We start from the raw sequence: 12892 nt of genomic DNA, 5'->3' as shown, positions 1-12892 counted from the left end.
GAGGGGTGGGTTCATAGCAATACAGGCCTATCTAAAAAAGCTAGGAGAATCTCTAATAAAAGATTTAACACTACAGCTACAAGAAGTAGAGGAAGAACAACAAACAAAGCCCAGATCAAGTAAAAGGAGGGAAATCATCGAGATCAGAGCACAATTAAATGATATAGAGACTAAACTAACGATTCAAAAGATCAACAAAAGTAGGAGCTCATTCTTTGAAAAGATAAACAAAATTAACAAGCCTTTAACCAGGCTCATCAAGAAAAAGAGAGAGGACCCAAGTAAATAAAATCAGAAACGAAAGAGGAGAAATCACAACTGATACAACAGAAATACAAAGGATTGTAAGAAATTATTACGAACAACTGTATGTCAAGAAATTTGACAACCTAGAGGAAATGGACAAATTCCTGGAAACCTATGGTCTTCCCAAACTGAATCAAGAAGAAGCAGAAAGTCTGAATAGACCAATAACAGCTAGTGAAATTGAAGCAGTAATCAAAAAACTCCCAGCACACAAAAGCCCTGGACTGGATGACTTCACAAGTGAATTCTACAGAACATTTAGAAAAGAACTAACTCCTATCCTTCTCAGACTATTCCAAAAGATACAAGAAGAGGGAAGACTCCCAAACTCGTTCTATGAAGCCAGTATAACCCTGGTTCCAAAACCAGGTCAAGACACAGCAGAGAGGGAAAACTACAGGCCAGTATCGCTGATGAACATAGATGCTAAAATCCTCAACAAAATATTGGCAAACCGGATCCAGCAACACATTAGAAAGATCATACACCACGATCAAGTGGGATTCATCCCAGGGATGCAAGGATGGTTTGATATTTGCAAATAAATAAACGTAATACACCACATAAACAAAATGAAAGGCAAAAACCACATGATCATATCAATAGATGCAGGGGAAGCATTTGATAAAGTACAACACCCATTTATGATGAAGGCTCTCAGCAAAGTGGGAATAGAGGGAGCATACCTCAACATAGTGAAGGCCATGTACGAGAAACCTGGGGCCAGCATCGTGCTCTGTGGGCAGAAACTGAGAGCATTCCCCCTGAGATCAGGAACAAGACAAGGATGTTCGCTCTCTCCACTCCTATTCAACATAGTCTTGGAAGTTCTAGCCACAGCAATCAGACAAGAAAGAGAAATAAAAGGGATCCAAATTGAAAAAGAGGAAGTAAGACTGTCATTATTTGCAGATGACATGATAGTGTACATAGAAAACCCTATAGTCTCCACAAAAAAACTACTCAACCTAGTGAGTGAGTTCGGCAAAAGAGCAGGATACAAAGTCAATATTAAGAAATCGAAGGCATTTTTGTACACCAACAATGGAAACTCAGAGATAGAAACTGAAAGAAAAATCCCATTTACCATAGCAACAAAAAAAATAAGATACCTAGGAATAGACTTGGCCGAGGAGGTAAAAGACCTGTACTCGGAGGGCTGCATAACACTGAAGAGAGAGATTGAAGAAGATATGGGTAGATGGAAGCGTGTACCATGCTCATGGATGGGAAGGATCGACATCATTAAAATGTCCATACTACCCGGGGCAATTTATGGATTCAATGCGATCCCTATTAAAATGCCAGCAACGTATTTCACAGACCTAGAACAAATACTTCAAAAATTTATATGGAACCAAAAAAGAGCCCGAATAGCCACAGCAATTTTGAGGAAGAAGAACACAGCAGGAGGAATCACAATACCTGATATCAAACTATACTACAAGGCCACGATAATCAAAACAGTCTGGTAATGACATAAAAACAGACATATAGATCAATGGAACAGAATAGAGAGCCCAGAAATAAACCCAGGTTCATATGGTCAACTAATATTTGACAAAGGGGGAAAGAACATCAAATGGAGTGAAAAGAGCCTCTTCAACAAATGGTGTTGGGAGAACTGGACAGGGACATGCAAAAAAATGAAACTAGACCACCAACTTACACCATACATCAGAATAAACTCAAAATGTATCAAAGACTTAAATGTAAGCCGTGATACCATAAAAGTCCTAGAGGAAAAAATAGGCAGGAAAATTTCAGATATCCCACGTAACAACATTTTCACTGATATATCTCCTAAGGCAAGGGAAATAAAGGAAAGAATAAACCAATGGGACTACATCAAACTAAAAAGTTTCTGCTCAGCTAAAGAAAACATCAGCAAGATGAAAAGGAAACCAACCATATGGGAAAATATATTCGCCAATGACATCTCAGACAAGGGATTGATCTCCAAAATATATAAAGAACTCATACGACTCAACACCAAGAAGACAGACAACCCAATTAAAAAATGGGAAAAGGACCTGAACAAACACTTCTCCAAAGAGGACATACAGAAGGCCCATAGACATATGAAAGAATGCTCAACATCACTAGCCATCAGAGAGATGCAAATAAAAACCACAGTGAGATACCCTCTCACACCAGTCAGAATGGCCATCATCAACAAATCAACAAACAACTTGTGCTGGAGAGGATGCAGAGAAATGGGAACCCTGGTGCATTGCTGGTGCAGACTGGTGCAGCCGCTATGGAAAAGAGTTTGGAATTTCCTCAAAAAACTAAAAATGGAACTGCCTTTTGAACCAGCAATTCCATTGCTAGGATTATATCCGAAAAATCCTGGAACACCAATTCAAAAGAACCTATGCACTCCAATGTTCATAGCAGCACTATTTACAATAGCCAAGTGCTGGAAACAACCTAAATGCCCATCTGTAGATGAGTGGATCAAAAAACTGTGGTACATTTACACAATGCAGTACTATGTAGCAGAAAGAAAGAAGGAACTTCTACCATTTGCAACAACATGGATGGAACTAGAGAGAATTATGCTTAGCGAAATAAGCCAGGCAACGAAAGAAAAATACCTTATGCTGTCACCTATTACAGAAAACTAATGAACAACACAAACAAATGAGCAAAATTGAACCAGAGCTATGTAAACAAGAAATAGACTAACGGCAATGGGGGGGTGTGGGAGGGAGAGAAGGGGGTAAGAAGGGGAAGGGCCTAGTCAAAGAACATGTATAAATGACCTACGGACATGGGCACCTGAGTGAGGACTGAATGTGGGGGAAGGGAGGGACAGGGTAAAGGGAAGCAAGAGGGGGAAAAAAGTGATACAACTGTAATGGAAAAACAAAAAAAAAATTTTTTTTGTGGGGGAAAAATGAAAATATGAAGAATGGAAATGCCAGTTCAGTGAATATTAGGACAAAGATTTTCCTTCACGTTGTATATTTTTCTCCCTATCTGATCCCTCCAGAGTTTGTCATTCTAAACAAGTAAGTAATGACATAAGTTTCTTTGCATAAAACTAATAAGACCAGTTGTTAATAGAGGTTCCTTTTTTTTTCTTTTTTTTGACCTAGTCTTTGACTGGAATGTCAAGCCTAAAGGAGACATGCTTGGGCTCAGGTTGTTACCAAAAAGCCCTGAGGAACTGAGAATGACTTTCAAAGGTAATAAAAGTCCACGAGATAAAAGTCCTGGTACCTTGGATGGATGCGCAGTCCATGGCAATCTTTCCAGGGAAGGAATGAAGGTTGTTTTCCTGAGAGATGGCTAGATGGGACCTTAAGGCACAATGGAAAACCAGAAGGACTTGGAAAAGTCAGGTGTTTACAGGCAAGGCTGAATGCCAGGTATGTGGTTCTGCTTCTGTGCCCTGAAGGACAGACTGAAGGTCACCCTAAATGTTCCTTGGGTAAGTTCCAGCAAAGCAGAACTAAAGATCATAAGTGATCATTTTCTGCTCTTGTTGTGTTTATGCAAATGAACAGGATAAATTAAAAATGGACTAATGTAGTCCCTTTAATGACAAGGAGGGTAATCTTAGGTAGAAAAATTATTATTCAAGGAAAATCACAATGCTCAGTGGTAGACTATAAAGTAGTGCAGCTAACCATTTTAAAAGTGTCTTTTCATTTAAAATATGGTTTCACTTGAAAATTAAACCATGTCTGTGATATCATCAAAGATATTCAAGTTGCAGGCAAGTAGAATGTCAAGTGCCTTGCAACTGGATGTCTTCCCAATAAGACAGTTTTATAGATTTAGAGACTTGTTTGTGGGTTATGTTACATAAATTAACATGTGTTTTCTGTTTTCAAAGGGCATAAGCCTATGACCGCATTACCTGAGTGATTGTCTGTACGTATAATCCTCTCTGCAGCGCTGCTTCCTGAGACTCAACGGTTTGGCTGAACTAAATGGCTGGGTTGGTGAAGAATGGGATGGTCTGTGGGCTTCACTTTAAAATGGGTTTCTCTTTTCTATCCTAATGGCTTGGACAGAAAGGACCCAGAGGTCTGAGAGGGGGGAAACCTAAACTATTTCCCTCAACCCAAACTAGTATAATGGGCAAAAGGGTTTTGGACAGGTGAGATGTACCTAGCACACCTTCCTCCAAAGAAGTCCTTTTTTCTTTTTTTCCCCTAATGTGGAACATTGAAAAATTAATCCCTGCCTTTTGTCACCTAGTAGTTATGGATTGAATGATGTCTTTTAACCCTTTTTGCCAAATCTGTTGCCCCCAGAACACAACAAGGATGCCAGCCTGTTAAACCAAGCACGCTGTTGTCTGGAGACCGCCAACTGACCTGGAGTCTGCACGATCCTTCCCCATGTGGGAAGGCCACCCTCCTCTCCACACCCCCACTATTAATAGGGATTTCTGGACCCAAGGGTAGGTAGGACGATGACCATGTCCAGCTTGAAGCAGCTAGAGGAGCTTGAGACCTTCGCCCAGTGTCCTTTACAAGATTACAAATGGTCTTAATATCTGAGAGGGAGGGATAGTTATTTCTTATTGTTAAAATAATTAATTAATCACATATTTACTAAAAAAAAGAGAGAGAGAGAAGAAGAAGAAGAATATATGAAAGTGTGAAGCGGCAAAGCTTGTATGTACGAACCATGGGTATGGACTTGGGGGGCGGATTTCTGGGGGAAAGAGATGCTGGGTGGAGGGGAGTAAAGGGGAGAAAGTTGGAACTATTGTAACAATATAATCAATAAAATACATTTTCAAAAAAAGCAAAACTAAACTAAAAAAAAAAAGAGGAAAGAAGAGCTCCCCTCTCGCCAGAGTTAGAAGTCCATAAGCCAGGAAGAGATGTCTCACCAGAAACCAGCTTTGATGACACCTTGGACTTCCAGCCTCCAGAACTATGAGATATTAATTTCTGTTGTGTTGTTTAAGCGCCCAGTCTGTGGTAGAGTGTTATGACAGCCTGAAATGACTAATACAGGGGCCAACTGTCCCTGTTTGTCAGGGTCTGAGGGAATTATAGGAACAGTTTTGGGCAAACTAGGGCAAGTTGGTCACCCTAATTTATGAAGTGATTGATGTAGAGTGCTTGGGCTTTCTACAGTGCATGATGTATGTTAAGTGCTCTTTAAGTGCTAGCAATTACTACCTAATTCCTTCAACGACTATTTAACATCCTGCTCTGTGCTAAATGTGGTTTAAAATACACGGGGTTACAAAATAGATATTACCTGCTTTTGTGGAATTTACAAGAATTTATTGAGATCAGGGACTAGCTGTGACTGGTTGATAATGGGGGCTGTGTCAGAATGTGAGGACAAAGTTCAGACAGGGTTGTACTCTGGGGAGGTGACCCTTAGGCTCTTCCCATATCTGTCCTCCTGCAGAAGCCGCCAAAGAAGGCAGTCACCTCAGTTGTTTCATGTTTCTAAAAAATGGAAGCCTGAGAAGATGGGTAGCTCTGGGACCTGGTCAAATGACCACAGATGTTTTACCAAATGGCTCTGGGAAAGCCCAGCTGCCCCGAACTTTTCTTTTGACTAAACAAGGTTATCTGTCACAAACTGTTTGGCAAATCTCATCTTGGTCACAAGGTAGCAGAAGAGAACTTGCATTGGAAAATGTGATGCCAGCCAAAGGCTTTTGTAAATTTCAGAAACATCTTATTAGGAATTTTTCATGAGTGCACATCAACAGGCCTCGTCAGATACTGAGTATTTATATATCTAGAAGTTTCTTGGGACTGGCATTAGTGGACTTCTATTCTAAAACTCCGATACAAATTCCAGCAGGGGTCGCTGTTTCTCGGTATGTCCAAAGGCAGCATGTGGAACAAAAGGCTTTATTTGAATAGCAAAAGAGACCTTTATCAAGCACTCCCTATATGCTGAAGTTTGCATCATTTAACATCTATCCTTATCCACTTTTTATTTATTCAAAAATATTTATTAAGTTTCACAGACGGATCGCTGTAGGAGGAGAGGGAGGAGTGGGGAATACAGGAAGGAAGGGGAAGGGATTAGTCAGAGAACGTGTATGAATGACTCATGGACACGGAAAACAGAGGGTGTTGACTGTGGAAAAGAGGGGTAGGTGAAAGGGGAAAAAATTGGGAACAAAATAATAGAAGAAACAAAAAATATTTATAACTTTCTACTGTTTTCCAGGTATTTATGTGGAATTTAAATTAAAATATGTCAGGTATTGGTAATGCTATGAAGCAAAAATGAACAGAGTAAGGGGATAGAGAGCAATGAAGACTGGTTTTTAGCTGAGATGGCCAAGGAGAGCTTGTCTGAGGAAGTGACATTTGAGCAGAGACTTGACTAAGGGAGCAAGACAGGCAAATGCTGAGGGGAGAACATTACAGAAAGGGACCTAAGAAGAGCCAATGTCCTGACATGGGAATTTGGTTGGTGTATTTGAGACTAGCAAAGAGTATCCTGTGTCCAGAGTGTAGTCAGCAAGGGACAAGGGAGAAGTGACTCAGATTGATCACGTAAGTCCTTGTGGGCCATGATAGGGACCTTGGGTTTTGTCTTATACATGTTGGGAAGCTATCAGAGCAGTGATTCTCAGTGCTGCCTGTTTACTATAATCATCTGAGGAACTTTAATTCCAATACCTGGGCCTCACCCTAGACAACTAGAATCAGAACTCTGGGGTCACAGCCTGGGTATGCTGGCTTTTTCTAAAAGCTCCCAGGGATTCTAATATTAACCATGACTCAAAACTACAACTTTCAATATCATGTGTGAAACCAGAATAAAAACTGCAAAAACATTTGAACATTATGCTTAATAATATGTGCCTTTCTGGAAGACTTTAGATCTAGCAAGTGTGTGTCATTGAAGACAGCTCTTTAAAACCAACAACTTTAATTTGGAACGCCTGTCTCCTATCAACACAAATGAATCTTTGCTGGGGAAAATGAACTTTCTAAAACATCATAAGTCACTCAGTGCTAGAACAATGGACATTATAAACATGGTGATATAGCTAAAATACAGGCATGTTTTTGTTCCTGTATATTTTTCAGAATATGAAGTTTAAATATAAACTTATCCAAGCAAGGTTTGGATTTCCACAGTGCTGTTAATAACAAGCATAATGAGGTGCTGGTGGTCACATCTCCATCAACTGTGGAATGCCTCTCACAACTTTGCCCTTCTTCTTGGGTCTTTGCTCTCTTGTTCTGTGATCTGCTGAAGGAGTCTGTAAATAAAAATGTTAATTTAATTAAGCAAACATGTTGACTTTGATCTGGAATAACAAATGTATTGGGGGTCTCCTAAGGAGACTTCAGTGGTGCCTGGGACTCTGGCACAGACATGTGTAATTTTAGATCATTTTCTCAAAAAAGATAGGCCAGCCAAGGCCACTGTACCTTTCTTTCGACATCAGAACCTCTGCATAAAAGAACTGTGCAGGGGGAGGAGGGACTTAAAGATCAAATTCCTACTTGTTGCTCTCCCTTCTTCCCCCCTGCTTCCTAAGGGACCACTGCATGTGTGTCCATGCAATGTGCTTTTGATATAGCTTTCCAAAATCAGCTAAGTTACTTACCACTGCTTTTTATTTCTAAAATTGTCAATATTGTCTTCTCTCCAATTCTTGTGGGCTTATACAAGAATATATTCTTATATATTTTCTTATACAAGAATATAAAATATATTAATAAATATAAATATATTATAAATATAAAAACATAAAAGAATGTATTTTACCATCATTGCTGTCATTTAGTGACTTTAAGGAGAAAGTGGATGTAAACATTTATATTTAGTTCTCATCTCTATCCAGAAGTCCTAATGAAGCCTTCTTCATATTAAACATGTTTTCCAACTCTACTCTTTCCAACAGTTTGTTCAAAATACTTGGAAAAGCTACCTTTTCTTCCAGGTGTACTTTGCTAACCTGTTCTTCCAAAACCCAAAGCAGTCTGTCGGACTGATCCTACAGAGGTTAGCTCGCCACCTGCTTTCCTTCCACTGGGGCTTCAAGCTGTAAGCCAGTTTGCAGCATCCACTCAGGACAGACCCAGTGGGACTGAAAACGCAGGACTCTGGGAAGACTAGATGTGATTTCCATCAACATCCTGACTGAGAACCAAGCAGCCTCAAATTCTGATCTGGCCACCTCACACTCAGGACAATTATTTTTCTGAATTAAAAAAAAAATTTTTTCCCCTCCTCTTAGTAGTTTTATTCTATCTACTTAGTCATTTAGAAACAGGAAAATCCCTAGAGGTGTACTTGCCTTTGGCTGCAAGTAACAGAAACCCCAACCTAAACCAATTTAAGTGACATGGACATATTTTTAGGTTACATAACTGAAAGTCTAAAGATGGTTCAGCCTTCAGGGCTGGTTGATCCAGCTGTTATACAATGTCATCAATAACCCAGTTCTTTCAGGCTTTTCCTATTCTTTCAGTTTTTCTCCATCCACATTGTTCTTTTCTCATTCTAAAACCATTTCCTCTATGCCAGTAGCAGTGCTTCGTGAGTCATGACAGTGTGAAAGAAAAAGAGACTATATACTACACCTGAAAAACTCAGAGGAGGCCTGTATGGAGACTTACAAATTTAGAGACCTAAAGTAATCACATAGAATGGTCTGAAGTTAAAACTATTTAACTATAAATGAGTCATAGACCTCTGGTCAAGATGGAAGCATAGGTAAACATGCTTTGTCTCTTCACACAACTATGGCAAAAATTAAAACTAAACTATAAAATGAATATTACCCAGATTCATCAGAAAATTGAGCAGTAAGGAAGTCTAACAACCAAGGATTTAAAGAAGGTACATTCATCCAGATGGGTAGGAAGGGAGGAGACATGGATACACATGGAGTGGGGCAGAAAGGCACAGAGATGCAGAACAGTCAGTCCTATGTCCACCTGTGGTGGATAAAAAAATCAAGAGGAATCCTTAAGGAGCAAGGGATCCCAGCCCCAGGCCAGACCACCCAGCCCAGGGTTCCAGCGCCAAGAAGGTAAGTCCCCAAAACTTATGGCTATAAAACCAGTGGATGTTGGAGTGGTGGAAGAAACTGCAGGAATCTCAGGAGACTCCTTTTAAAGGACCTCGGTGGACTTAGGACTTACACAGACCCACCCCTTCTGGGACTCAGCAACAGGGAAACAGCTGAAAGTGCCTCAGTGGCACATGGGGAGAAATTGAAGCGACTGGCAACAGGGCAAGTGCTGAGAGACAGCTTCCTTCAGGACAAAACTCTAGAGCACAAGCAGCAGCATTGTCACCTCTCCAAGTTCTACCCCACACAGAGCCACAGAGCAGTAACATGGGTTGCCTTACTTGGCAATTACCTAAGGCTCCACCACATACAACATACCGGTACACTTTTCTACAAGAGGTTGCGCTACTAAGACAGGGAGTCAAAACAGCTCTACCTAATGCATAGAAACAACAGAGGGAGGCTTCCCAAATGAAGAGACAAAGAAATATGACCCAAATGAAAGAACAGAACAAAACTCCAGAAAAAGAACTAAATGAAATGGAGATAAGAAACCTATCAGATGCAGAGTTCAAAACACTGATGATCAGGATGCTCAAAGAACTCACTGGGTAGTTCAACAGTATAAAAAAGACCCAGGCAGAAATGAAGGTTATATTAAGTGAAATAAAGAAAAACCTATAGGGAATCAAGAGTGAAGTGAATGAAGCTGAGAATCAAATCAGCAATTGGAAACATAAGGAAGAAAAAGCATTCGATGAGAACAGCAATAAGAAAAAAGAATCTAAAAAAATGAGGATAGACTAAGGAGCCTCTGGTACATCTCCATACATACCAACATCCAAATCATAGGGGTGCCAGAATGAAAAGAAAAAGAGCAAGAAATTGGAAACTTATTTAAAAAAATAATGAAAAAAAAAACTCTCCTAATTTGGTGAAGGAAATAGACATACAAGTCCAGAAAGCACATAGAGTTCCACAAGTTGGAGCCGAAGAGGACCACACCAAGACATATCATAATTAAAATGCCAAATGTTAAAGATAAAGAAAGATTCTTATTTTTAAAATATGATTTATTGATTATGCTGTTACAGTTGTCTCAATTTCTTTTCCCTCTGCTCCCCTCCACCCAGTGACCCCCTTCCCTCCAGTTGTCCCCTACTTAGTCCATGTTCATTGGTTGTGCATATAGTTCTTCTAAACATCTTTCTATCTATTCCACTCCCTCCTACTATGCTTCTTAATTCTTGCATCATCTCCCTCCCTTTCCCCCTCCCTGCTGACCTCCCTTCTAAATGTTCCCCATATCTATAATTCTTTTCCCACTCTCATTGGCTACTTAGTTTGCCTTTGTTTTGATTCCCTAGTTTCTGTTGTTGGTTGTTGTGATACAGTTTTCATTTTAATGTTCATAGTTTTGACCCTCCTTCTTCTAAACAAGTCCCTTTAACATTTCATATAACAGTGGTTTGGATCTAATGAACTCCTTCAGTTTTACTTTGTCCTGGAAGTACTTTCTCTGCCCTTCTATTCTGAATGACAAGTTCGCTGACTAGAGTAATCGTGGTTATAGGTTTTTGCTTTTCATTACGTTGAGTATTCCTTGCCAATCCCTTCTTGCCTGCAAAGTCTCCTTTGAGAAATCAGCTGATAATCTAATTGGGACTCCTTTGTACATAATTCTCTTCTTCTCTCTTGCTGCTTTTAAGATTCTCTCTTTATCTTTAATTTTTGACATTTTGATTATAATGTATCTTGGTGTGGTTCTCCCTGGGTCCAGTTTTTTTGGAAATCTCTGTGCTTCCTGGACCTGTAAGTCTATTTCCTTCCTCAAGTTAGGAAAGTTCTGCTTCATTATTTTTTCGCATAATTTTTCAATTTTTAATTCTTCTTTTTCACCTTCTGGCAACCTTATAATTCGGATGTTCACTCTCTTATAGTTGTCCCAGAGATTCCTGAGCTTCTCCTAATTTTCCTCACTTTTCGTTTCCTCTTTCTGCACTGGTTGACTGTTTGTTCCTTCTCTATGTTCTGATTTGTTTATTTGATCCCTGGTTTTCTTTCCCTCACCACTAGTTTCATATGTGTTTTTGTTTATTTCAGCAGGACTAGACTTTATTCCTTCCTTGTCTTAATTAAGTCCTGCTGTTATTTCTGTAAGCTGTCTTATAATTATAGCTCTAAACTGAGCCTCAGAAATGTTATCTATCTACTTGTCCGTTAATTCATGTATTTGCTTTCTGATCAACTGCATGATTGGGATCTCTGTCGTTATCCCTGACATCCTGACAGGTGTTTGCTTCCTGGACGGGGCTGTCATACCTCCTACGCTATAAGGGGCTGAGCCTCGTGCACTAAAAATATGGAACGCTTCACAAATTTGCATGTCATCCTTGTGCAGGGGCCATGCTAATCTTCTCTGTATCATTCCAATTTTAGTATATGTGCTGCCGAAGCAAGCACAAGAAAGATTCTTAAAAGCAGCAAGAGAAATGCAGATAGTTACCTACGAAGGAGTTCCCATAAGGCTATCTGGAGATTTCTCAAAAGAAATGTTTCAGGCAAGAAGGGACTCACAAGAAGTATTCAAAGTGGTGGAAAGCAAGGACCTGCAACCTAGATTACTCTATCCAGCAAAGCTACCATTTAGAATTGAAGGGCAGACAAAGTGCTTCCCAGACAAGGTAAAGCTAAAGGAGCTCATCGTCACCTAGCTATTGTGAGAAATGCTGACAATAAAAACCAGGACACAGGACTTGAGCAGCAAAGTAAGGCATTTATTCATGAGTCTGCAGAGTCGGGTGCACCCTCAGCCAAGAGGATGCGCATGCCAAGTAGACAAAGAAAACTGGTTTTATACTAACACGATTAGCTCCCCTCCCTAACACAATTAGCTCCCCCTCCCCTCTCCTTCTCCCCCGTTTCTACATTACTGGTTAATCGGGGTTCACAATCTAACATGATTAACTACTTAACTCAGGGTGTGATTAACTAAGTCTAATTAAGTTATAGGTCTATTTCCAACTTATTTACAAAGTTATCTAGCTACATCTTCCCATTTCTCTGTGTTTGGTGACAACAGTTTTCCTCCTTTTGATCCCCGAGATATGTGTGAGGAGCTGCAGAATGTCACTTCCTGGCCCCTTTTCCATGATTCATCTGTTAATTATCTCCTACTGGTTTGAGTCACTGGCTTGCTTCTTTATCCCTAACAAATCCCCCTGTCTCTTTTGGAAAATTGACTACTTAAACCTCTAATTTGTCCCTTCAAAACTCATGAGGATTTCTCAAATCTCTGCCTCATAGCAAGAATTTTCTCTAGCCTCCAGGAGGAGGAGATTGTTCTGTTGGTAAATTACTGGCATCTGTTAAGTTAGTGCAGTTTCAATTAATCTCTGAACTAAACCTCTGATGCATGGAATAATACAGCAGCCTAAAGCGGTAAGGACACCTGCTACTACTATGAGGGAGGGGAGCTAAGAGCTGACGTGATTATTTCTTTCCAATTGCCAACCCAGTTTTCTAACCATCCTATTATAGGATTGTTAATTCCTGAGTTTTCTGTTAGTTCATTTGCTAGGGTGGTCAGTCCCTGTAGAGCCT

General features: G+C 39.9%; 1 non-coding gene across 1 annotated transcript; it reads right to left on the bottom strand.

The window, feature by feature from the left end:
* Positions 1–11645: 11645 nt before the first annotated feature.
* On the bottom strand, positions 11646–11752 carry LOC149996218 (U6 spliceosomal RNA). The gene has a single exon (XR_016507566.1). It is a non-coding gene; the product is annotated as a U6 spliceosomal RNA (small nuclear RNA).
* Between the last annotated feature and the right edge of the window lie 1140 nt (positions 11753–12892).

Source organism: Furipterus horrens, unplaced genomic scaffold (genome assembly GCF_987537825.1).
Source record: "Furipterus horrens unplaced genomic scaffold, mFurHor1.1.pri manual_scaffold_12, whole genome shotgun sequence".
Taxonomy (NCBI): Eukaryota; Metazoa; Chordata; class Mammalia; order Chiroptera; family Furipteridae; genus Furipterus; species Furipterus horrens.
The sequence above is the reverse complement of the archived record's forward strand: the minus strand, read 5'-3'. Positions and strand labels throughout refer to the sequence as shown.